Raw genomic sequence first — 25996 nt, 5'->3', positions numbered from 1 at the left:
TAAATGAGGTTGCCGAATTTTTTTAAAGGAAGAAAAGTGGGGAAAAATAGGAAACCCGGTTACATTGTGAGGAATTGTCCTCGCACGGTGTGGGAAACAATTCTGATTCAGATCTTAATCTTAAATTTGCCCATCTTCTCAAATTCAGACCATCTTTAATGATAGAATAAGCCAAACTCTAATAAATCTTAGTGTCACCTGAATTTTTTTTTGCTATGAAATATTGGCCTTTTTCCTTTCCTCTGAGTACAATGAAAAGTTGCCCTACCAGAATTTTCCATTTTATAAAGTTGTATCATGTTTATTACATATGCATTCTCCTTGTTATTTAAATTAAAACAGTATCACAAAAGTTCCAACACCATTTAAATATATTTCAAAAGCCCACTCAATTAACCATTCATCCCCAAAACAGAAGTGGACATGATTTGACAAGTTTATTTACATGAGGGTCAAGCAGACATTGAGATGGATTTCAGGAGCCAAATTTACAGTAATCCAACTCATGAGAAAATATTTGGTCCTGAAAGTCGAATTCAGACATTAAACATGTTTAAAACAGTAACTTTACATTTTTTGGAAAGAAAAACAAACAGCCCTCCCTTACTATAGTATATATATCATTTAAAATCATCAGCCACTTAAAAAATCCCCTTGTGTTTCTGTCATTTAAGTTGTATCCTCTGGGAAGTCCTTATAAAAATGACCTGTTGAATCTGGAAACAACAGGTCCTTCTTCTTAGCACAAAGGCAGCTCTGTTTTTTCCATCAAGGACACAAGAAAGAAGTGATTAAAGACCCCTAAAACTCTTATCTATAGCAGTTTACGCTGAATTCGGCCTGCTACAGTGCTCTAAGTGAACACATTTCAAGCCGACTGCCTAAAACATCTAAGACAATGTTGGACTCTGAGGTACTATTAAATATGGTGAAGTATTTAGTACTGAAGCCCTTTATTTTTGTTTTGCCTTATAGACTTTATTTCCACAAAGTAGGACTGTTTCTTCCCATTCCAGAAGTATTAGCGGGCACAGTGTATCTACAGAGCTGAATCTGATTTTCTGTGGACTTTTCTGAGTTCTTGTAAGAGAAGGAAGGTTTCAAGGTAACTAGAAACACAAGTATTAAAAAAAAAAGGGAAAAAAAAGGAAAAGTCATAAACTTTTAGGCTACTCTCACTTGGAAACCGGATGCGCGCTGTAAAGTAAATATCTCCTTGGATTGTTTACTTCAGTAGAGGAGTTTTACAAAGCAATTTATGGCGGTTACAAAAATAACTACACAGTAGATTCCATGGTTGGTGAATTTAATTTTCCAAGTGTTGGAGCAAGGTCTTTGTTTTACCATTTGCAATGGTCTTTTATTGGATGCATAAATTTAAGTTTAACTCAATTACATGGAAAAACTCTTATTAAAAAAGTCCAACCTATGGAGCCTGGATTATACGATTATTTAATGAAATTTTGCCACAGTTCTCTTTCATCTTGACTCTGAACTTGGGAGTTTGATGTTTGTGAGCAAGATTGAAGACTTAACTGTGAAAAAATAATCACACAGGATGCCACTTAACTATTAAGTGCATTTTAGCGCTTGTATTTAGCCAGCAATTTAGAAAAAGGGATTCGGTTAGACTTTCCTGAATCAGCCTGAAATTTGTAATAGAGGCTTTCTAACAGACACTGATGACCACACACACACACACAGAAATGGAAAGAAAACCCCAGGATTTGAACCCTGAAGTGAATTATGGAAGAGAAAAAAATGTACAATATTTTTTAGATGCTTGTTGACATAGAAGAGTCATAAATGTCTAGCCTTGTGTTTTTTGCTCAGTGAACTCCCAGTTTGCTGTGATAGTTTGTTGTGGCAGTGCCCCCTACTGTCCTGACAACTTCAGAAATCTGCTGCCTTTAGGGAGTTTGAAGACAATCTCTTAGAAATTGAGTTTGAGAGTTAGAAATGCCTGTTGCTAGAATGTTTCAATAAATTTCTCTCTCTAGGAAAAAAATGTAAATACTTTATGAACTATATCCCAAGAATAATGTAATCAACAATGTCTTCATTTGAACAAATTCATAGTAAAGGCCAAGAAAATGAATTTATTCAAAATCGCTAAGAAGGAGATTATCCTTGTTGATTTAAAATGCCCTACTATTACTCTAAAATAAATGAAAGAAAGGAAAAGTTTAATATGCCAGGAAATGTGTTGATGAACATTTAGGACACATCAGTAGAGTTTTCTGGTTATGAAACTCCACCCTGATGGGTTTAGAGAGCATTCCATATTTCTTAATTTAGCCGACATGGTATCAGTACAACAAATGTGTGTGGCTGGCCTGTCGCGGGAATGCCATCCTTCACCATGGATAGTCTCCATTCCCATCATCGTGCGCGTGCTGGGCTCCTGATGAAGGGTGGGGAGTTGTTTCGCTAGCTTCAAAACTTCGAGATCTTTTCTGGAAGTCAAGACCAAATGTCTCTGCTGTAGTTCAAGCGCAGGTGAACTTGGAATTCAGTGAGAAGCTCCCTCCCCCACTCTGCCTGTGTGTCTGCACCAACTGGAAGGTGTGGTTCTTTTTCTCCTAAGATGAAAAATACCTGTCTATAAAATATTTGAAGATATGTGTGTGTATATATACTGTGTACGCATATGTGCTTATGTATGTGTGTGTACGGACATGTTTGAATACGGTAACACTTTAGTCTTGCATTTGGGGACAAGATACTAAGTATTCATTATCTCGTCTCTTATACCAGTATGTCTCTTTCCTCCGTTTTGATTGATTTTCTTTAGTGAGACTGGATAATTTCTGCAGAGAAGATGATCGCTAAAATTGTTTCACTCTATAGCATCCAGGAAGATCACAGGTTGCATAATCTTTGACAGCTTGGAGTTTAGGGGTTTGTTCTTTCCGTGATTTAATCATCAGAATTCGCTGTTCTCTGGCCCTGAACGATCACTGCCCTGTTTATCGAGTCCACTGTAGAGGCAGGCTGAACAGAGCAACTTTCGGTTCCTATCAGGGCAGTCGGCATTTCATAGCAGCTGGGAGCAGCTGCAAGGCTGCACCTCCGTGTGCAGATTCTCACCCTCCTGAGCCACCAGCCCTTCTACACGAAGGGTTGGAAATGAAATTCGAGCCAAGGGAGTCTGGCCACCCATGCAAGGTCGTGTGGACTGACGTCCAAAGCGGCTCTGTGTCCTCAGAGGGGGTGAAGGACATCGGGAGGGATGAAAGGTGGGGGAGAAACTGCTCTGGGCCTTGAGTCTATAATACGTGTCTATGGGAAGGCAGGAGAGGGCATAATTTCTTTCATGTGTGTGCCCCCAGGAACCCTCAGTGACTGGACTCTCCATCCAGTGAGAGTTGCAGACAGCCTCTGCGGGAAGCCACCTGCTGCAATTCTGTTTGCCCTGGGTCATCTCCCCAGTAGACCGCCTGGGCAGGATGAGCCAAAGTCTCCTTCGTGTGTGTGTGTGCATGTGCGTGTGCATGCACCATGCAAGTTTCGTGCGCACGCACACAAGCACACAAGCGTGCAAGAGCAGGCACCCGGTAGGTGTGGAAAGTGATAGAATTTTTATAACAGGAAAGTTATTTAGTGGTTGTGGAACTTCTGAGCCATGTCAGGCACCCAGGTGGAATAGGCTTTGGACTGTTGAATCCAGGCATTAAAAACAACAGCAGAAGCAACGAAACACACGGGGTGCAGCTCAGAAGTGGAGAGTGCCTTGTGTGAGCGGTTAGGCCCTAGTAACCATGAGCCTTAGCATGTGCTGATGTGTTGTGTGTGAAACACACAGCCACCTCGGAGCCAAACCCTCCACAGTATTGTAATCTGCCCACCCCCAAACACCAAAAACGCTTTGGCCGGAACACTTGTCTCATATAAATAAGTCTGTTGATAGGACAGGAAAGAGTATGTGCCAACTCTGTGTTCTGGGGGGGGGGTGGTGAGAATGAAATAAGCATGTGCAATTAATGACAACGGGGCTGACCTTACATAGACCAGATGCTTACGTCACTGGAGGAGAGTATCACAGAGCAAACAGACCGACTTGATATAAACAACCAAGGTCTCCTATCTCTATGGGATGCATTCAACAATGCACATCCCAGTCACCATCAGTCAGGTTCTGGGCTGGGTCAGGAACTTTACAGACGGGGGACTTTTCCTTAGGGGGACGTCTTCCTCCACCAAGGAGCAGTGTCTTGGCTGATAAAGAGCATCATTTCTCCGTGTGCTTCCTAACGATCTTAGACTCGAAGCTTTTAGAGTGTTTGTTTCTGCTTAAGTAATGAGTTATAATTGTGGAAAGAGGTTTCTAATCAGAGGAAACCGCACCTAAGTAATATTTTAACCCGCCTAGTTTTTGCGTTTTTAAGAATGTCTTTAAAATGTTTGCCTGTAGTTTAAAATCTTTACTGATTTGATACAGTTTTAAAATCTCTGCCAGAGGTAGGGAGATACTGATACAGTTAATAGATAAACTTATGTGAAAGACACTTATGTGAAACCAGAACTTAGAAATGAGGAAATGCTGAGTCCAGTGAGTTGAAACATCTTCCCAGTTGCTTGCCTCCAATGATGCAACTCCTGCTTTTTCATGTCACTCGTGTGGTCATGACCCTTCTGCCAGTAACATTTACTTTTAATCTATGATGACTTGAACGCTGTATTCCACAAGTTCAGATTTCCCCTGTTTCAGTTGTCAGATGACAGTAAATGTAGAAAGAAAAGGAGAAATGTTTATTAAGAAGGAAGTTTAGTACTTGTCACTAGTGATATGCTTGCAAAGGTTTAAAAAAATGCTCTTCACTGACTCTTGAGAGCAGCCCACTTGGAATGTGACGTGTAGCGCCACCTAGTGGGAGGGAGAGTCAGCAAGGAACCCAAAAGGCTCAACTTTGAAAACCTCATCATTATCAGAGTATATTTGGTCCTACTTAAAATTAAAAAAAAAAAAAAAAAAGGAGGGGAGATCGTTAGGTAGTGCTTATGGCAAGTGTGATCTGATTCTCGTGGCTGAGCTGCACTCCGCCTTTCTGCCAGAGCCTATTCTTTTAGGCAGGGAGGTTGTCCTTTGGAGGAAAAAATGAAAAACTGGCTTGACAATAAACCTGAAAAACAAGATATAAGTGATTAGGAGATTTATATTAGAAGTGTGCATGACTGGAAGGAACGCCATATGTCCCAGATTAGTTTGTTAGTGTGTTTTGCCTCTGTTTCTGAAAGCCAGCTTCACATGAAAATACTTCCAGATGATTTCATTTCAGCATCAGTAATGCAGCCTTATTTCTTCCCCTGTGTTGTACAGGCTTTGGAGGAGGGTCCCAGGATTCTTAACAAGCAGCCCACGGAAGCCTGCTTAACCCTTAACGTCCTTGAGACACACTGTGGAAGCTGCCTTCAGAATTCCCACAGGAGACAGCTTCCTGTGACTGCAGCCCAGTGCTGGGGAGGGCGGGCTGGCCGAGAGGGGTGGCAGGCAGGTTGAAAGTAAGGCAGGACGAAAGGGGAAAACCGGGACGTGACACTGGAGGAGCCCGGAGGACCCCACCCGCACCCAGGGGTGAGGGTGACACTCCCTTGTTGTGTTGAGGTCATGGATCTCCAGGTAGAATGCAGCGAGGAGAGCTGCTTCCCCCAAGCCCTTGCCCCCGGTCTCAGCAGGAGAAAGCGTCAGACCGACATGAACGGGTGGAGCCGCTGCTAAATACCTAGTCAGTGCTCTGCAGAAATGTCCAGATCATGAAAACGAAGTAAGACTGGTAGACTGTCACTGCTGGGAGGGGACAAAGAGACCAATTACTGATAAGTAAGTACAGCCTGGTAACACTGGAGTAGAAAAAGGGCGTTCGTGGAAAAACTGAGGGCGTGTGAGTAAAGGGGGCGGTCTGGCTCACGGTATCACACCAAGGTGAAGTTCTTGGTTTTGATCCTTGTACCAGGGTCACATAAGATGATAACCTCTGGGAAACTGGTTAAAGGGGTCTCTGAGGACTTTCTGCATTGTTTTTTAAATTGTGTTATCTAAAAGTATTCCAAGACCAAAGGAAAAACTGCAACATTAACAAAGAAGGCAGAGGGCCCGAGGGCTGCTTCTGCAGCACTCCGCCCCTTTCCCTCCCTCCCCTCCCGAAGGCCCCGGCTCCCTCAGCCAACACCTGTTGCTCCAGACGTGCTGGTCTTTCCCTCAGCTTATTTCATAGTAAAACTGGCTCACCGCTGCCCTCCTACTCTCTTGTCTCTGAAGCACGGACCGTTCTCTCTTTCCTTCTCTCTCTTCCTTATGGCTGGCAAATGTAAAGTCAAGAAGGTATAAAAAGTCACTCAGCCCTGACTGAAACCTTCTTGTGCTGGAGAGCAAAATCTTTGATGTCAGTGACAGGTTTCTGAGAACACAAAGAACTGAAGTCGGGGTCAGAGGAAAATCCGACCTGGGCATCTGGCTTTTTTTTGCTGCAGACGTAGGCGGAGCAGTTGTCGGGGCGGGGAAGTGGGTTATGGGGTGAGGAGAGCCGGTCGGGCCTGAGGACGCTCCTTACAGCTAAGATAATAGCACTGCCCAGATTTGGGGGGTCAGCTTAAATATCTGGTCTGCTTCCTTGACCTTGTGCTTGTGAGATCAGCCAGGGGAGCGAAGCAGACTTGGAGCAATCATGAGGTTGAAGGATAAGGGAGGAACGGAGAAAATCCAGCCTCCCGTGCGCTGGAGGACCGGCCCTGGCATCCTGGGTGGTTCTTCCTGCTGAAACGGCTGAGCCCAGGGTTGCAGTGTTATCAGACTCAAAGTTCCTGTCTGAGTGGCATGCTCACGTTTTCTGATTTTAGACACATAGTTGTGTATCTGAGGCTCTGGTTTAATGGTTGGTTTATTAATAGAGTAATGAAAAATCTGCCTTGAGACGTTTCCTTCGGTATTTTTAACAACTGTAAAAATAAAAATTACATTTTTACTTAAGCATAACAAAACAGTATCAGCCACACCTTGAGACTCAAGTTAACAGCATTTCCTCTTAGTCGCTGGTCCACTTGGATCTGTTGTGTGACCTGCATCCTGCGAAGGACAGGCTGCTACACGCTTACGTGGATAAAAACGGCTTCTGTGACCGAATGCCGCTGTGGGCTTGTTGTTTGCATTCTCCCGCACTGGTTGGCGTACAGCTGTCCTCAAGCATGTGGAACCTTTTTAAAAACAGCGAAAATTTGAACCCTGTGAAGTACATTTGAAGTTTGTCATTGTCGTCTCTGTTTCATTTATCTCCGCTCTGATTTTTGTTATTTCCATCCTTCTACTGACTGTGAGCTTAGATTGTTCTTTTTCTGGTTCCTAAGAGGTAAAGTCATTTATTTGAGATTTTCTTTTTCCTTAGTGTCGGCATTTGTAACTGGAAACCTCCCTCTTAGACCTGTTCTTGCTGCATCCCATGCATTTCGGTGTGTTCCAATTCCACCTTAATTTGTCTCAAGATATTTTTTTGATTTCCCTTTTGATTTCTTCTTTGACTCGCTGGTTTTTCAGTAGCACATCGTTCCACTTCTACATATTTGTGAATTTCCCAGTTTTCCTCTCATTACTGATTTCCAGTTTCATACCATTGTGGTTGGAAAAGACACTTGATACGAACTCAGTCTTCCTGAATTTGTTAAAACTTGATTTGTGGCCGAGCGTACGATCTGTCCAGGAGAATGTCCCACGTGCGTCCTGCTGCTCTTGGATGGGATGTTCGGTGTGCGTCAGTCAGGTCCGTCTGGTCTGAAGTATAGTTCAAGGCCAGTGTTTCCTTACTGACTTTCTGTCTGAATGATCTAGCTGTCATTTTATATGTAAGGTAATGACAGCTACGTTTGTTGAGCCCTCACTGGATGATGCCAGATGAAGTTGCATGATCTAGATATTTTATTAATATTATTAATATCATTAGGTAGGTCTAGTTACTTATACTTACTAACTTTTACAGATCAGGAAACTGTGCCTCAAAAAGGAAAAGTAACTAGCGTGAGGTCATCTGGCCAAGTGAGCAGCAGATCTGGTGCTGGACTGAGGCCCACCCACTTCTGCGAGTACTTCACCACTGGGATGGTCTTTCATGTTCTCAGATAGAATTTGGCCACGTGTGGTTCCTGCCTCCACAGCGAGCCACCAGTGGCTCAGGGACGGGGCCGGGGGGTTGAGAGGCTGGTCCATGTGAGAGAGGACATGTTGGTTCTGAGTGTTGAATCTGAGGTTAGAAGCAAGGCAGCATGTCAACATACAGTTGAAAAAGTGAGTTTTTAAGTATTTAAATATCCTTGTGAGTCTGTTGGCCTATATGGAATAACTAAAGCCACCTCTACTTTTTGTGTAATTCTCTTTTTTTTTTTTAAGAAATAATCTAATCTGGTCACAAAGCTCATCCTGTTGAGAAGATCAGAAGCCCTGAGCCATTCAATTGATTTTTCACCCATCCATTAAAAAATAACAGTAATCACGAAATGAAACTATTCAGTGGTCCCAGCGAGCAAGCTTCTTCCTTCTGTCCAGCTGCGGGGGGGAGGCCAGAACAGCGTCGGAGACGTAGTGGGAAGGTGCCTGCTGCGCCTGGAACTGGGGCAGGGTGGGCTGGTGGCTGCGCTGCCCCACACTCCCTTTCAACTGTAGGAAACCCCCAGCTAGCCAGTCCTGCGGAACACGGCTGAGTCACTGCCAGAGTCCACCTTTCTCACTCTCTTCTGAATCTGCACTTTTTGATTGACCGTTTTAAAAAATTCTTTAGAAATATTAATACTCCCATTCTGGCCATAGGCCAGTTTTTGCCCCAAAGGACTCTTGTATCTTCATTTTTATTGTTATTAATAATTTTTGTCTAATTGATATCCTACCAACTGGTCATTGCTAGCTCTAAGCCCTTTACTGTAGTCGGGTCATTGCCAAACAAGGCACGGCTGTTGGTTTGCACTTCCTTTGGTTCTAGCCAGACAGCAGCATAAGCTCTAAAGGGTGTGGGGACTAGAAGGCGCCCTAGAGATGGTCTTCCGCATGTGAAGAAACCAGAGCGCCTTGCCCAGTGTTACGTCAAAAGACAAGGGCTCAGGGCTTCTCATTTTCAGCATAAAGTTCTGGAGACAACTGGGAAACCGTTACATGCTCCAAATTGTACAAATTTAGTTTGGGGGGATTTGCACCAATGACAACAAATATTCCGGAAAACGGAACAATTGATAGCATTATTTTTCCTCCTCCTAGAACCGGTGAATGGAAGCATTGGATTGAATTGAGTCAGTGGTCAGTCCTCTTTACTTTTCTGGTTTTCATCACAGATGTTTTCCCCAATATTGTGATGCTCACAGATTGTGGAACAGAGTGTTCCACGACTGGCCGAGGGAGCCTCACAAGCGGCTTGTGTTCTGTGGCTGTTACCTGCTTGTGAAAGATTAGTGAGAGAAACCCAAGCACAGACAGGAGCAAGTTTGCATTTTCTCTCTTGAGTGCTCAGGGTAGGAAGTAATCAATCAAATTTCGGGAATAAAATTCCCGCTCCCTTTTTCAGATACTTACTTGGATTAGATCTTTCTTTTCAGTAGGAAATCTCAAAGTTGCCAGGCTGGTTTGAATGACAAAGTCAAAAATGACGTGTTTGTTACGGTCATAAATCTTTGCAGATTCTCATTAAGCTCAGGTATTTAAAAAGGGAACTGGATTGTGTTCCCAGGACGAACTGCTCCCTCATCACCTTTCTTAACTGACACCATGTTTGCTCACAATCGATGTTTTGAAAAGTTCTGGCAGTGAGAAAAGGCCGCAGTCGCGGTAAAGCGATTTCGTTTCGCAAACAAAGCTTTCGAGTAAACAAAAAGTGGCATCTGTTTTTTTTTTTACCTTACAAGTTTCTGGTGGACTTTATTCTTGTAGTTTCTTTCATCAAATGTTGTGGTTTTGATTTCTTCTCTTTTTTTTAAAGAAATAAAGACCACTTGTTTTCCTTCCCAGTGAGGCCTTTCCCTTTCTTCTCGACGTAGGAGGACTTGGGGTTACAGCACTGTGTGCAGAAAAGGCTTCCCCAGGGCCGGGGGTCTCCTAGAGTGCCCTGCTGGGGTTTACTGATGGAAGGAAAACACACTGGGTCTGTTTCATATTTATATGGTGGGGGAGGTCATGGGGCACGAACGCTTGTGATGAAAATTCTTGGGCGTTTCAGGTGCATTTACCCTGTGGCAAAGGGTGGCAAGTTGGAAGCAGACACTCGAGACACCTTCTTGGCTCCAGCTGCTGGTGACCGAGGAGGAGAGTAGGCTCACGATCGCCAGGGCCTCTGAGTTTTCAAAGGAATCTTGCAATACTGATTCTGTAACATATCGAGAACCTACTGACATATTAAAAACCCAAACTAAAACCAAAATTCTGCATGAATGGAATAAAATAAACTCATCTGAGGGAGTACGACTGCTCGTTTATAACTCACAGCTTATGGGGAAGATCGGTGTGTTCTGAGAGGTTTTCAAACTGTGAATCCCAAGATATTAGTGTAAAACACCACTGACTGTGGTATTAATGGAAGGAGCTACAGCAGGTTCAGACAGGAGCGCGAGCCCTGTGTAGTCAGCCAGGCAGGTATTATCCTGACAGACGGGGCTCAGCATTTGCAGCCACATGTAGGTCAGTGTGTGCAGGAGGGCTGGATGTGAAATGTACTTGGAGTAGCGGCTCCCAGTGGAAGGAAGTGGGGAAGACACTGGCTAGTGTGAGCAGACGTCCCGGGTGCACAGACGAACGAACGTGCTTCAGGGTCGCTCGGGAAGCTACATGTGAGCATCCCCTGCTGCGGATTCAAAACCTCACTCTTTTCAACCTTGTAACTCCAGGGCCTGAAGCTGGGCCTGTCACAGAATAGATTCACTGTTTGTTTAATGAAAAAATGATGCCTTAAGCCATAGGTCAGCAATTTTTTCTGGAAAGGGCCAAGAGTAAATATTTTAGGTTTCATGGGTCACACGGTCTCTGTCACAACTATTCAACTCTGCTCCTCAGCAGGAAAGCAGCCTTAGACAACATGTAAATCACTGGGCACGGCCGTGTTCCAGCAGAACTTTATTTACCAGAAAAGCCCTTGGCTTGCCAGCCTAGTTTGCAGACTTCTAGGATAGGCGAAAAGCCCGAAGCACGTCCCAGGGTCTTCCCTTGCTTTACCTGTCGTGTGACTCTCCTGGCGTTCAGGGGCGGTGTTGCGGTGCACGATGTGACGGGCTAACCCGCGCTCGAGGCCCAGCGCGGAGGCGACAGCTCCTTGCCGCTGAGCGAGGCTGGAGTAGTCCATCCTGGGCAGTGACCCGTGCGGACGTCTCGAGATACGCAGACTTGTTCAGGATGATGGTATTTCATGTAAAGGTGACTCAGTGACAAAGATTCTACTTTGGAAGAGACATCATATAAACACAAGTCAAAGCAGTCGTTGGTCATTGTTTAAGAAACGCTTAGTACTGCGTCTTGCTGTCCTTGACTGTCCTTGAGCATGCGTTTACTCTGCTGGAGCGTCTCCTGTTTGCCTCTTGTCTTGGAAACCTGGGCCTCCTGCGCTGGGGTCACACTTCATCCCCTGATCTCTCTTCTGAGTCAGCATTCGGTCTTTGCAGGCGAGGACCGAGGACAGGGGAGGCTTTCTGAGGATGCTTAGTGGTGTGGGCCGGGGGTTTGGACTTCAGTCTAGATCAGCACTGTCCAACAAAGATGGAATGGTGACCGCACGTGTCCTTTTAACTTTTCTAGTAGCCTCCTTAAAGAGGTAACAACGAAGAGGTGACATTCATTCCAATCATACTTTGATTTAATCCAGTATTTCTGAAATACCATTGTTTCAACACGTGATGAACAGTGACAAATCAGTGAGATGTTTTGTGTTTTTCATACAAAATCTTCCGAGCCTTGTTTGCGTTGTATGCTTGCAGCACTTCTCAGTCCTGGCTAGCCAGGTGTCAAGTATTCAGGAGCACCCAAGGCCCGTGGCTGCCATACTGGACGGCGCAGCTCTCGGGGTGGGGCTGCGGAGCGGTCTTGAGGGCTCTCCGTAGGGGCTGATCCTGCAGACGTTCTCCGGCTCTCATGGAAGCCCGTCCCAGGTGGCATTCGTGGGTGGAGGGTGCACGTCGAGCTGGTGCCGTTAAGGCAGGGCTGTGGCCCTGGAAAGCAGAGGGGAAGATATGCTCGACATTTTGGTCATAGGAATGATAACATTTTGTGTGGGATGCCAGCAAGGACGAAAGGGCTGGGGGAAGCTGGAGAATATGTGAAGGCTTCCAGCGCAGATATGTTTATCGTTAGCTGTGACTGTAAGCGGGGACACGGGATGAGCAGCACCAGGAGGCGCAGATAGCTGTTTCAGACTCGAGGAGTGGATGGGGCGCCAGGGAGGGCTGGCGCATGGCAGGTTGAGCTGCGGCCGCAGGCATGACTGCTGAGGCTGGACCCGAGGTGGGGTGGGGGGAGCAGGGGCAGGAAAACGTGTCTACGTTCTGGCCCCAAGGAAAGATGTACCCGGGAAGTGTTTAGCGGGAACTGTCCCGGTGTCAAGAATTTACTTTGAAACACATTCAAAATGAAAAGATAAATTGATGGACGGATAGAGGAATAGAGAGAGGTGTGCTAATAAAGGTACAGAAGAATCTGTATGTAGACTTCAGTTGGTGGGTAGATAGGGATTTGCTGCACAGTTCTTCCCAGTGTTCTTCCTATGTTTGAACTTTTCACAAGGAAGTGCTGCTGGTGGTGGGAGGAGACGGTTTCTAGGTCAGAGGTGTCAGATGCTACAGGAAGCTGAACAGAGGTTCGAGACAAAAGAGTGTCTGGGTCGTCACCTAGGAAGTCGTTGGTGACCCTGCGACCAGGTGGGCCGCTGGGGAGAGACAGAGCCTGGCCCTGGTGGCTGAGCTCGCGGAAGCGCTCCCAGGCAGGCGGGGGGCACGGCGAACTCCGTCCGTGCATCTGTCTGGCCGTCGCTGTCTCCCTCTTGCTCCTGGGCTGAGTTGACAGATGGAGGCATCATACCTGTTTTATGACCATGATGGCTTGTCATTCGTGCGACAGACGGAGGAGGGTTTGCAGTGTGTTCAGTGTGCTTTTGTCCTGGTCGGTGCATCTGCGTGTCCTGTTTTCTGTGCTGACGTGGTTACCAATGCATCATGGCTCGATCAGCAGTTTCTCTGTCGTGAAGTTTTAGCAGGTGTTTTTTATTGCAGGTTGTCCTCCTTGGGTGGATGCTTAAGGCTCCCTGCAGTGGTTACGGAGCACTAGCAGCATCTGCTATGCCTGTTTAGTGTTCTTGAATGTTTTGGTAAAAGTGTGGTGGGCTGATTTTCAAGGCATCGCTGCGCTAGCCTATTCTAAACTCCATTGCAAGTGTGGAAAGCCAGATAAACTTGCTTTAAGGATCTCCATATTTTCAAATACTCGCTTGAAAGTTCCACAAGAGAATGAAGACATGTAAATGTTTTGTGTTTTCTCTCACCAACACTGAACATTTTTTTAAAGGGTCAACCATTGGATAGTCTTTCATTGGTAACATACTCTTATTCTTCTCTATGAATATCAAATAGCAGGCTTTTTTGCAATGCTTCTGAGCTTTTCCTTTCTCCTCTCTGGAAATGTTGGTGATGGTGAGAAAATATTAAAAAAAAAAAAAGAATGAAAGAAAATAAGAAGGAAAAACCTGAGAAAACAAACCAATTTATTCCTACTGTCTGACTCACAAATTCACTATTTTCATGGCATCTCTCTAGGTTTTGCTCATGGAGAAGAAATCTGTTGTGTTTTATTTCTCATTCAGTTAACAGTGATCATTTCTCTCTAACTGATAGCTGCTCGCAGAGGAAGGACTTGGAGGATGTTGAAGTGGAAAATTGCTGAAGATAAGAGGACTTGAGTGTCTCAAGTTTGGAAACTGTCTTCATGGCATCTCTCTCAGTTTAGTCTTGGCATATTTCAAATAATTAATTTCTTTTCACCATGATGGTCTTTTCCAGTCTACTCAGAAAGCGACCTTTTGTAGTGTGGTGACAGATGAAGGGGGATTTATGGGAGAGGATGCGGGAGGAAGGAGGGAGGGAGGGTGTGAGAAGCCCAGAGAACTGAGGAATGAAAAAGCCAGAGCACTTAGGTTTGCAAACAAATGACTGCATGAAATCGTCACTCATCTAATGTCCTGATTACAATAAAGCTGGCCATCATGTCGCCCTCTGCACACGTGCAACAAAACCAGGAGTGTTTCACTGCGCGGCTGGAAGGCTGCAGGATGCAGCCAGGGAGAAAGCAGCAGGCTTGATGGGAAGAGAAAGAGAAAGCACCATTGAACACGTTTCAGAGCCATGGATAATGGGGCCCAGGGACCCAGCGAAGGGGCATTGGAGGGGAAAGCAGGATCCGCGCCTGATGTGGGCACCCTGGAGCCTTCTGGTGGGTACCTCAGGGGACCTCTGTGAGCCCTAACATCCTCAGATGTGGAAACGGTCGTACGTGCTCCTCCGCATCCGTCCCCCCCCGGTCACAAGCCTCTCTGTAGCCGTGGTTTCCAGTAAAGGTCCTCGTAATTCTGTCTACTTGATCTTTTTTGGAAAGAACCATTTCCCCACATTTGTGGAGACTGAATGACTGTCTCATCTTCACAGGAATTTAAATCACCTGCCTCTACAAAAATGACAAATGCCTGAATCTTATTAACTGTCCACTGGGGGTTATACTCTATGGCAACGTGGTTAAAAAAGAGGGCATTCAGGAAGGAAGATGTGACGGTATTTCAGACACGGCTTCTTGTAATTGATTCTTGATTTCTCAGGGAGAGGAAGCATGAAAATCATGAATCAAATGATATAAGGTATACGAGTGGTACGCAAATGTGGAGGTGATAACAGTGAAGTGCCTAGAAATCCACTGGACAGGACGTATCTCACTCCATGCCCGACCCCTTGAGTGTTTAGCAGACTACATCAGTGGGTAGATTCTGTCTCAGCTCTCTTCTTGCAGGCATGTTTCCCCTCCATTTATTCTTTTTAAATAAGCAAATAAGTAACAGTTCACATGAACAGTTCTGTTAGTACATTGCCTTGGACGTGTGACTTACGTGTGTACCTATTATAGTCTGCAGCACAGTTTTAAAGGTTTGGGTGAAATCGTTGCCCTTCAAACAGGAAGTTTTTAAAATCAAATAATTAGATATTTAAGCAATGTCAAGTTATTGATTTGCATGTCTGACTTAGGAGTGCTTATTATCTGAATTTTGTAGAATGCTGGCTCAGTTTAGAAAGCTTGGGCAAAATCATTCTCCTTAAAAAAGGAAAGTTCATTTTCTTTCTCCCCAAGGCCTTAAAAATCTGAACTATTGAACTCAAGTTTGAGTAATGATGTACTGTACTTTGCCAAACGAATTGTTTCCCCTTTTATAACATCCATCAGAAAAAGGAAGTAGTCAGTTGGACAAACTGTTTCCCCAGGAAAGGCTTTTTTTCATGTTTGTTTGCTAAAGTCAAGGTAAGTTTAAAATCAGAGGAAAACGTCATATTGTTCTCAGGTGATACTTTAGACATAAAAAGGTTTGCGTCTGTGAGTTATATTCTGGAATGCTGAGGCAGTAGTTCAAGGAAAGAGCATCTTCCATAATCAGAGGAAAGCTATGTGGACTGTTTAACAGTGTGTGTTCATATAAAAATATCAGAAACGAGACATAGTTGCAGGTTTTCTTTTTGGACACAACTGTAGCAGAATGTAAAATGTATCTTAAACATTTTTTTAAACTTGAAATAGACTCAGGATGGTGTGACAATTTACTTTCACTGTATTCACGTCCCACTTGAATTTCACAGACTTTTTACTAGATCTCAGCCCTAAGGAACTGAACTTGTTTGTTCTCATCCAAAAATAGGTCATCTTACCAGGAAGGAAAAAGTGCGTATCATAAAATCTCATTATTCGCATTGGCAGTGTCCTTGGGTCATCTAGTCCAATACCTCCTCTTAAAATTTCCGAGTGTGTTGGTTTTCTTGTCCTTCCAAGTAACATCCATGAGACAGAGGCCCAGTTGCCCATCCCCCGGGAGGAGGGTGTGCAGGGCGCAGTGTGAGCGGGAGCAGGAGGCCTCCTGGGCCCTCCAGCGGTGACTTGACTTCGGACAAGTCTGTCTTGCTTGTCTGGATCTCAGTTTTCTTTCCTCAAAAAGGAGTTTGACTTAGTTGACTCATCTTTTCTGAAAATATTTGGTCATCTTTAGAGACATGCTCTCAACAATGCATCGAGGTGACAAAGACGCGGTGACAGAGTGGGGTGAAGAGAGATGACAGGAGATGGAAAACTCTATCCAACAGCATTTTGTGACTTAGGAGGACATTTTTTAAAGCAGCATTTGACCGCGAACGATTCCAGAGCCTAGTAAAGCTGAAGGAGCTTCACCCAAGGGCCAGCTGCGCACCGCCCAGAGTCTGCTCCCGACACTTTCCTGCGCTAGTTTTATCACGTTTTCCCATCGACTTAGCCTCCATTCGGGGTAGGCGCTCTCGTGTTTCCACAATCCCTCAGGGCCTGGCGACTCCCTCAGACCCCACAGGGCCCTGGGAAAGTTAGGGTGAGTTGCCAGTTTGTCACCGAGACAGATTGGAGTTGGCACATCGGTCACCAGCGCCATCTTGGACGCCCTCTGAAGGAGCTCTCCTTCCTGCAGCTTCCGAGAGAAGAGCTTTTTCTAAAAGAATGTATCAACTGCACAATGTAAAATATGAAAATCAGGGAGACTGAATTTGTTTTTAAAGAGAGAACTTGTAGATCCAAACGAGCGGAGCTCATCAGGGCAGTCTCCAGCAGAGGCCACCCACCGCTTCTCGTGTCGCCGTCACAGAAGGCACTGGGGGGTTTTTTCTTGTGGGATTCCCCTTGGGGCCGTGCAGCTCACAAGAAAACTGGCTTTACTCTGAGCTCCGGGCAGGTGCACACTGATTGAATTAGTGATGCTGCTCCTCAGAGCCACCCTCCGTCCCACCTTCTGCCCTTTAACTCCAGCGGTGACGCTGGGTTTGCCAACATCTAAGGAGAGAGTGTTGATGACAGCAAGCTTCTCTTGTCTCGCTGTGACGCCCTGGGACTTCACCCCAAATATCTGTGTCTTTGCTTCCCTCTCTCTAAAAATGGCCAGAATTTTCACTGTGCTCTAGTTAGAGGGTTGTTGTGATAAAATAAAAATGAGATACTTAGGAACCCAGTACTCCTATCAATGCATGAAAAATACACAGGGTATTATGACTTTAACTGTGCTGAAATGAAAGTCGCGAGGCGAAGATAGAGACTGAAAGGAGAGGCATTAAAGCGCTGGTGTGCTGGAAGCATGGACCCCTGCTTGTTCCCTTTTGTTTCTAGGGCTGTCTTTAAGGCGATCATACCTTTATCATGGAAAGTCTGTCCGTACCAAGCAGCTGCTCTTGTCGTCTTAGGACAGAAAGCGACAGATGTCTTTGCAGCAGATAGCTGAAGAGGGAACCATCAGTCGTGGGGGAGAAACTGAAACGTCACAGAAGTGCATCCTCTCTGTCAAGCGGCAGTGGTGACTGCTGACGCACACCTTCCACAGCCTGACAGTGTTTGTTTGCTCTGCATCCCTGGGTGGCAGCTGGAGTCTCAGAGATGTGCTGAGGACATCTAACTGTCATTAATTCTAGGAGATGTGATAGCTTCTGGGCAGTAAGAAGGGTTGGAGAGGTTAGGCTGACTGTAGGCGAACTTGCTAACTCCCATCTTCCGCCCTGTGCCACTTTCCAAGCTGAATTAGCGCTGCCTCCCAGAATAGAGCTCCCAGGTCCCAGCTTATGTGACCAGGAAGGGGGCGGAGCGGGGAGGCTCCAGGCGCATTTCAGATCTCTAGGGCAGAGGATGCGAAAACCAGCGGGAGGTGTCACTGAGATTCTTGAGCCTGCTGTTCAGAAGTTCTATTCTGCCTTTTTTCCCCCTCCGCCATCTTTCCCCAAGGGACTAGATTTACATCAGAATTTTACTTCCAACCTAGTTTCCTGCATTAAAATTTCAGAAGTTGCTCGTGGTGAAAACACACATCTTAAAAATCACGGCTGGTTGTACAGAGAAGAGGGAACAGGAGGAGCGGCCGGGCACCACCCGGGACCAGGAGCGGCGACTTACGTGACTCACTCCGGTGTCATGTTTGAACACTGGGCTTCCTGTGTGACGGCGTTTCACTGTGGGCTCCTTTGGAGGGCTCACGTGCTGGGCGCACCTGCCATGTGTGTCCCAGCAGTGCATGGGGGGTGCTGGATGCTTAGCTTCTTCGCTCCTGAGATGTGGGACCAGTATAACCTCATAATGAAAACCTTTAATTATCTTAGAAACACTTCCAGGGACGAGGTGGACTGAGCTTAGGGAACGTGTGATCTCCCTCCCACCTCATTCCGCCCCTAACGATAGACACACAGGAATGTTGCACAAAATACCACAACCACCGCAGCAGAGACAAGTGCCCCCAGGCAGAGCTCAGAGAGGGAATTCTGTCTGCCCGAGCAGCAAGTGGGGGCTGGGGTGGCAGTACCCACAGAGGACGAGTGGGAGACGTTCTGCTGGTGGGAAGCTGGGGTTCTGGGGTGTGGCCTGTGTTTGCCAGGAGAGAGGAAGCTACGGCCCCTACATCTGCCAAGTGCCTTGTCGAACCCCACGCTTTCTGACCTCACGGCTCACGTCCCAGGCTCTGACACATGTGGCGAGGAAGCTTGTCCTCTCTACAGGATTTTGGACAAAAGAAAAAAAAAATCCCCACAAAGAATTAAAGCTGCAGTTCTGAACTTACATTTGCACGTGGTCTGAGTTTATGCTTCCTGTAATGTGTGAGAACCACACACTGAGAAGTCAGCACAAGAACTGGTCTCAGGACTATTGAAACACCTGGTATCACTGGCAGTGGGGGAAAAAACTGAAACTGCTCTGGATGATTTTTTATAACTTGTTCCCAAAGATTTCCCCAGAATGAACAGCCACAGTTGAGGACCAGGTCACCGTTTGCCATTTCAGTCACTTGAGGAGAGAAATCAGCCATGAGAGTGGAACAGGAAACCAGCCAACCCCAGACGGACCTCAGAGATACAGCACTCTGAAAGATGCCCGTGTGCTTGTTTCATTTATTAAAGAAATTTTAAAAATATAAAAATCATAATGAAAAAGCTAAAAAAATTCGAAAAAGACCAAAGAGAATGTGAAAGGAATATAGAGTTGAAATTAAAAACTCAGTGGGTAAGCTAAACTGCAGACCGAAGTAGCAGAAACAGACTTGGTAATAACTGAGACGTCACTCTGATACATTTACCAAACAGCAGGGCAAAAACAGCTGGAAAATATTAATAACTAGAAGATTTGCTGAAATTACCAAAGAGATAAAGAAATGGGACACTAAAAAAGTGTGGTTTATAGGCACAAAGAATAGACCAACTAGGTCCAAGATACACTTAATAAGACTTCCAGAGAACAGAACACGGAGGACTTTCAGATAAATAAAAGAGTTCACAACGGGCAGACCTGCACTGAAACGACGACTAAGTGACATAGTTGAGCAAGGAGGACTGAGTCCGCGAGGGAAGCACGATGCAATAAAACCACCGCGGAGCCAGGAATTGTGTAAACGTGCTAGGACTTCTAAATGAGCGATGACTATAAAGTTAGTAAAAGTCACAAATTGATTGGGTTATTAATGAGACTAAGAGGTGAGGTGGGGGGGCAGTGTTGATAGTGAGAAGGATAATGATATTAACTTCAGATTTTCTTAAGTTGATCATCGTGCCAGCCATTTAAATGCAATCCCTGAAAGAACAAAAATAACTTCAAACTGGAGAGATGTTAAAACAAAGTACAAATAAATTCGATCAACCCAAGAGAAGTCAAAAAAAGAGCCAAATAAAAAGCATAGACTAGGAACAAAAGAATATTGGAAGAGACATAGAAACTGGAAAGCATCAAATGGAGGGAAACAAATCCAATTTACAAGTAATCAAAGTAAATGTAAATGGACTAAACTCGGACACTGACAGGCTGAGTCCCAGGTTGGATAATTTCTTCTGAAATGTAAGTGTCCGTCAAAAAGAACCTGGATCTTTGGAGAAAGTTCCTACTCCCTTCAGACTCACTCAGTACACTTCACTCCTAGTGTCTTCTGTTACAAACACATGTTCCTGTGCACAGGCAGAATCAAGATGAGCGTATAGAAAACAACCATTAACACATGTCCTGAGGTGCTGCTGATGGAAGCATTGCTTTTCTTGGATTAACGTTAAAAACTTCCTAAAGCCAATCCTAAACTCCTGCGTTTCCTGTGGAGCGGTGGTCATGCAGCTTTTTGGTCTGTAGGGCCAGTCCAAGTGTGTTATAGTGTAATAGTAGATTGGGTCATTCATGCAATGATGATTAATTAAGAAAAACTCTATAGTTGCAATTTTGTGATTGTAAATTGCCCTCTCAGGTGACCAAAAGCATTTTGAGTTCAGAAACATATTCATGGCTGTTCCAGCCATGTTCTTCCAGGACAAATTTCCACAGCCAGAAAGAGAACAGAGCCTTCAGTCCAGCATCCATCGGGGACCAATGTCGCGAGGGAAGGAGGCTTTGTGATGCCTTGCTGGGCTAAACTCCTCTGTATTAGTGATTCTTAGAGGCAGAACATGTCAGAGCTCGAAAGAAACCCTGAATTTCCAACCCGTCCAGCTGCTATAGACATGAAGAAAACGAAATGCACCCTGCACCCCCCCCCACGCCGCCCAGCGCTGGGAGCAGCCGAATAGCTGGACCACTGTGACGTGTTCGTCGTCTGCCTGGACTTCCTGCAAAAGTCCTCCTCCAGCCGTGAAGTCCTCGTGCATAACGAACGATCTGGCCAGCATGCGGACCCTTAAGGCGACCCCAGGAGCAGAGGCTTTGCCGGCCTGCTTCCTTCAGCAGCGTAAGTCACGCCCTCTAGTCCCTTCACTTCCCTGATCTCCAGCTTCAGTTTCTTTCAATGCTGATGCCACCTCCCCACCGCCCCTGCTCCCCGAATGGCTGACCTGCGATCTGACCTTCCCCAGGCTTCTGGTGGCACATCCGAAAGTTCGTCACCGACTATCCACCTTTCCAAAGGGACTCTGCACACCCCTGGGGGAAAGAGGTCTGGGGGGCGGGGGGGCCGAGTGTCCTCCCCCTGCCCACTGCCCGCGGCGCGCCACCTTGCAGGCGTGCACTCCTCCCACTTCCAGGCGGCCCTGAGAACCTGTGGGCCTTGCGGAGGCCCCTGTGGAGCGATGGGGCTCCTTTACCCCAACAAAGGGAGCAAACAACAGCTGGCTGACTTAGCTTTTCAGGCTCTGTATCCGCTCCTGATACTCAATCCCCTTGTAAAAGAAGCTAGGGCCTTCCAGGCAACTGAAGTTAGACAAAAATCATCTTTTTTATGAACTCAAATACGGCCCTGTCATAGTAAACATAAGATGGTTTACGGTCACAGGGCAGGTCGACCAGCTTCGTAAACCCAGGGTCCTGGAGCTCAGCTGGGTGCCTTGATATTTGACTCTCTGGATGGAGTCTGGCCCAGTGGACTTGTTTGCCAGCGATTTCCATCAGTGTAGGAGAACAGGACTTACAGCCCATAAATTCCCTGCCGGGCGGGGTGGGGGCAGGGGCAGGTATGGAGGGGCCTGGTAGGGAGGGCCTGAAGGCAGAGGCTGGAGGAGGTTAAAGACCTTCCATCAGGATAATGTTTCTTCAGTTTCTGGATGTGTCTTTCACGCTGGACATTTTTATAGGGCCATTCAATCCCAGGATGGGAGGGAGATCAGAGGGGCAGTCGGGGGCTGCGATGTTGGCAGTTGGATAGGGTTACTGTCCCCAGCCCGCTGTTTGTCCCTGTGTGCTGGTGACAGGATGTGAAGTGCTCACAAGGGCCCGGGGTGTCGGTCTGTCGGAGGTGGAGGGGTCCGTCCCTGCCTTCTGCAGGATAAATTACCCTGGACTCCTCCGGACCGAGTCTGCGTCTGACTCATCTCCTGGCATGTGGTGGGCCTGCAGGCCGCAGCTCCCCTCTCCTGCTGCTGGCCTCTCCCCCACAGGACCGGGTTGTGGGAACGAGGGGCAGAGTCACATCTGTCGTTGGCCCCCTGTGCAGGTGTTTGAAGGAGCTCAGACACTGGTTTCTGCTTGAGGATTCACCTGTCTGGAAGGGTTGCCGGCTGTGGATTTCTCCTGTCGCCAGGCTCCCTGGTGCAGTGGGAAGCCCATCTCTGCCAAGAGCTTATCTGAGGAAGCTGCCTTTGTTACTGAACTTGGGTTCAGCTGCTCGCAGCTCAAAATCAATACTCGAGGGAGGCAATGTTGATAGAAAGGAAAGTTGCTTTTAATCAGAATGCCGGCAATCTGTCCCCTAAAGACCATCTCCGAAGATTCTGCTCAGCCACGGAAGTTCTAAAGGCACAAGGGGTAGTCGCCTCAGTTAATCGCTGAGACGGGTCAGAGCCCTCGCCACCCCCACCGCGGGCAGGCTTGGCGACTTCTCGTGACCATTCACACAGTTTGTTCACGAGATGACTGAGGGGGAGGCTAGGGGAGAGACCTGGCCCTCTGTTACTCTTTCTCTGCTTCTAGTTCTTTATCTGTGGAAAGACCCAACACGTCAGAAGATCTGAGGCACGTGCTGAGGCTGGAGTAGAGCGTGGGGGGTGGCCTTAGTTCAAGGCTAGTGTCAAGACACAAGGGGCCTCCTGCAGAGAGCTCTTTCCTGCCCAGAGCTGCTTACACCCGCAGCCCCCGCCAGACCAGTTCGGGGCATTGTCCCTGAGCTCCCCCAGCCGCCTCTCCTTGCCCTGTGAGCTGGACGTTGCTCTGGCAAAATGCACAGCTGTCTTTTGGGTGCTTCTGTGAGCAAAAGGGCTACTGTTTCCTGCTAGAAACCCCCAGTGTGCCCATCTCACTGGGAGGTCGGTGGCCGGTGCTTTTAGGGATGTGCTAGCCTGGCAGACAGCATCTCAGGGTGAATGGTCAGGAGAAAGTCAGCTGCAGGGAGAGAAAATTGCAGACCAGCGTTACCTCCTGAGACAAGAAACTCACGGCTGGTAGGAAATGGACAGAAGTACCAGCTGCAGCCAGTGTCTGAGCGGCCGTTCTTCCAGGGCACTGGGTCCCCGTGCTGGCCACTTTCTTGAGCAGCCTGGGGAGCTGGTGGTACTGATGCCCTGGTTCTCTGCAGAGACTTTCATTCTGCTGGTCGAAGGTGGACGCCGGAGCGTCTGGGTGTTGCGAATGGTCCCAAGACAATTCTAATGTGCAAGGAAGGGGGTGGGGACCTCTGCTTAGATGTGTGAGGAGCAGAAACAAGGGAGAGGGAAGCATTTGTTTCCAGTCTTTGGTGGCTCTTTTACACCCAGGTCCCCCACAGGCTAAGCGTTTTAAGATTTGTGCTTTGCTGGATGATACTGCTGGAATCTGTCTGAATTTCACTAACCTTTCCCCAGCCCATAAACTTGACGAATGCCACTTTAATCTGATGTCTTTGTCATTTAAAAGAGCATTTAAAAGCGTTTTCTTGAAGTACCAAGTACCTCAGTTCAGAGTCCGCATCTCTGTCAGGTACCCCTGCTGCAAGTGTGTGTTGAATGAAGCAGATACACAACACGGGGTAACTTAGGGATGCTCACCCGTGGTGCTGAGCGACGCAGTGAGCATGGTTCGTCCTGGACGAGGACGGCTTGCTCTAGCGCGAGCACAGCCAGCAAAGGCATGGAGACTGATGGAGACCCTGTGTCCTAAAGCAGAAGGCCAGACACACGTTACAAGCATGCACATACACACACACGCCTCAGTGTTTTCTATCATGACTGTGACAACTGTATTCTGATTATGTGGGAGAGTGTGTTTTGTTCGAAGGACATACATGGGGCAGCCTTTAGGAGAGAGGCGTCACTGTGCCTGCACCTCACTGTACTGTGGTTCAGCCACTGATGACTCTGGGTGAAGAGTGATGAGTGGTTCACTCTCACTGTGACTCTCCCGTTAACTCTGACGCTTGCCGAAATAAAAGTTTATGGGATCAAAGAATTGATAAGAAAAAAGTTGGCGGCCCAGCTCTAAACTAGCTCTTTGAAAAATGAGTATTAATTAATTGCTCAGCCTAAACAAAAAAAAAGATCAAAATCTATTTGCATATTATTCATCAGTCTCCTCGGTCACTTTAAGGATAGCGTGTGCTTACGTTGTGAGGGAGAGAATGCTAGTCCCGCCCTGTCAGCTGTTCACTGAAGCTCTCTGTTAACAATGTGTGCATTGCTAGAACTTTATAAGGAGAAGGATACTGTAAACATGGTGAATTGCTTAAAACTTTCATGTATATAATATATACACACATACTATAATATATATATACATTGCACTCTGCTGTAAGTGTAATCCAGAGCTGAAGATTGGACAGGCAGGTGCGTGAGTTCCTAGATGTTTCGGGGAGGGACAGTTCATCAGTATGAAATGACCTCTCCCCGCATCCGTCTGTGGCGGTGCCCAGCTGAGGGGCCGGGGGACGGAAACAAAGATGCTCGCTCCCACCCCAAGCACCTTGCCACATGGCCGCAGCGTCCAAGGATGGAGTGCTTTTTCAGCTTGCATCCAGGTGCCTGGTGGACAACACAGAGGTTTTGGCTCTTACCATTTTTCAGTGCTTTTGCCCTTAAACTCTGACTTATTTGCTGTTACTCTCCAACTATAATTATTTATTTTATTTTACTTTGTAAAACCATTTGCCACTTCAAATGTGTCTCTGCAGAGCAGTATGTTGCTGTATTTTTTTTTTAACACATCTCCCTGATGGGTTCCCTCCACTTCTGTTCACTGATGCACTTTCAGCGGCATGTTTGGATAGTCTTCCCATTTCATGAGTTTTGTTGTCATTGTTACTTATTTTTTAAGTTTTTAAATTTTGTTTTTCTACACAAGGTTTTTAGTTAACTCTCAAAGTAGGCTGGTATTCATCGTATTTTTTAATTAAAAAAAAGTTTGATTTACAGTGTTTCAGGTGTACAGCAAAGGACTCAGTTATATACATACGTATTTTTTCTTCTTCAGGCTCTTTTCCATTATAGGTTATTACAAGATACTGAAAATAGTTCCGTGTGCTGTACAGTATGTCCTGCTGTGTATCTATTTTATATATAGTAGTGTGAATCTTTCTTCATCATTCACTTGCATATTTTTATTACTCACATATACCACAAAACTGCTGTTTTTTGTTTTTAAAATTTATATATTTTAACATTTTATTTATGTATTCATTGCAGTACTTTAAGTAATAGTTTCAGCATTTTATTATGATTCTTTGCATGTCCAATTTTTAAAAAAATCTTCTCTTAAATGCAGTCTTGGTAGATTGTAGCTTCTCGGCGTCATAGATTTTTCCCCCTCACATTCTGCATAAGCTGGTTGCTGGATCTTACGGTATTTACTGCTGTGAACTAGATACCTCAGACAGCTGTTGTCTTGCTTTTAGGGAACTTGTACAATCCTTATTCTTAAAATTCAAAATACTTAGCAGGACACAGCACATGTTTGTCCCTTTTGAGTAATTGTCCTTGTCGTGGGTAAATTTTTTCTGTCCGAAGATTCAAGACCATGAGCGCTTTTTCCAGAACAGCCAGCACCTGCATTGTGAAGCCCTGGCCTCTGGTCTGTGTCTGCGGCCGCCCTCCGCGTCCCCCTCTCCCCACGGCTGTCCGCTGCCGCCCGAGGGGATGGCGTCCCATCTGGCCTCCACAGTGATGGTGGGCTTTCTACTTTTGTATTTTTAGTATCTTTTAATGGTTGCCCCGGCCCCTGTTTGTTGCCTCTCAGCTCTCCTTAGTCTGTCTTAGTCTCTCACAGTTTTTCTGTTTCCATCAAGTCCGTGTTTAAGTTTTGTGAGCACACGGGGCACATATCACTTAAAACTTACTTCGAGTTTTGTTTGTTTGTGGTAAATCTTTCCTCTCTCTCCAAAATGTACCTTTG

General features: G+C 46.1%; 1 protein-coding gene across 1 annotated transcript in view; it reads left to right on the top strand.

Moving 5' to 3' along the window:
• Positions 1-25996, top strand: part of HS3ST3A1 (heparan sulfate-glucosamine 3-sulfotransferase 3A1) — a 74317-nt gene that overhangs the window by 2185 nt on the left and 46136 nt on the right. The window lies entirely within an intron of this gene.

This window comes from Vicugna pacos, chromosome 16 (genome assembly GCF_048564905.1).
Source record: "Vicugna pacos chromosome 16, VicPac4, whole genome shotgun sequence".
NCBI lineage: Eukaryota > Metazoa > Chordata > Mammalia > Artiodactyla > Camelidae > Vicugna > Vicugna pacos.
Note: the sequence above shows the minus strand (reverse complement) of the source record. Positions and strands in the feature narration are given on the sequence as shown.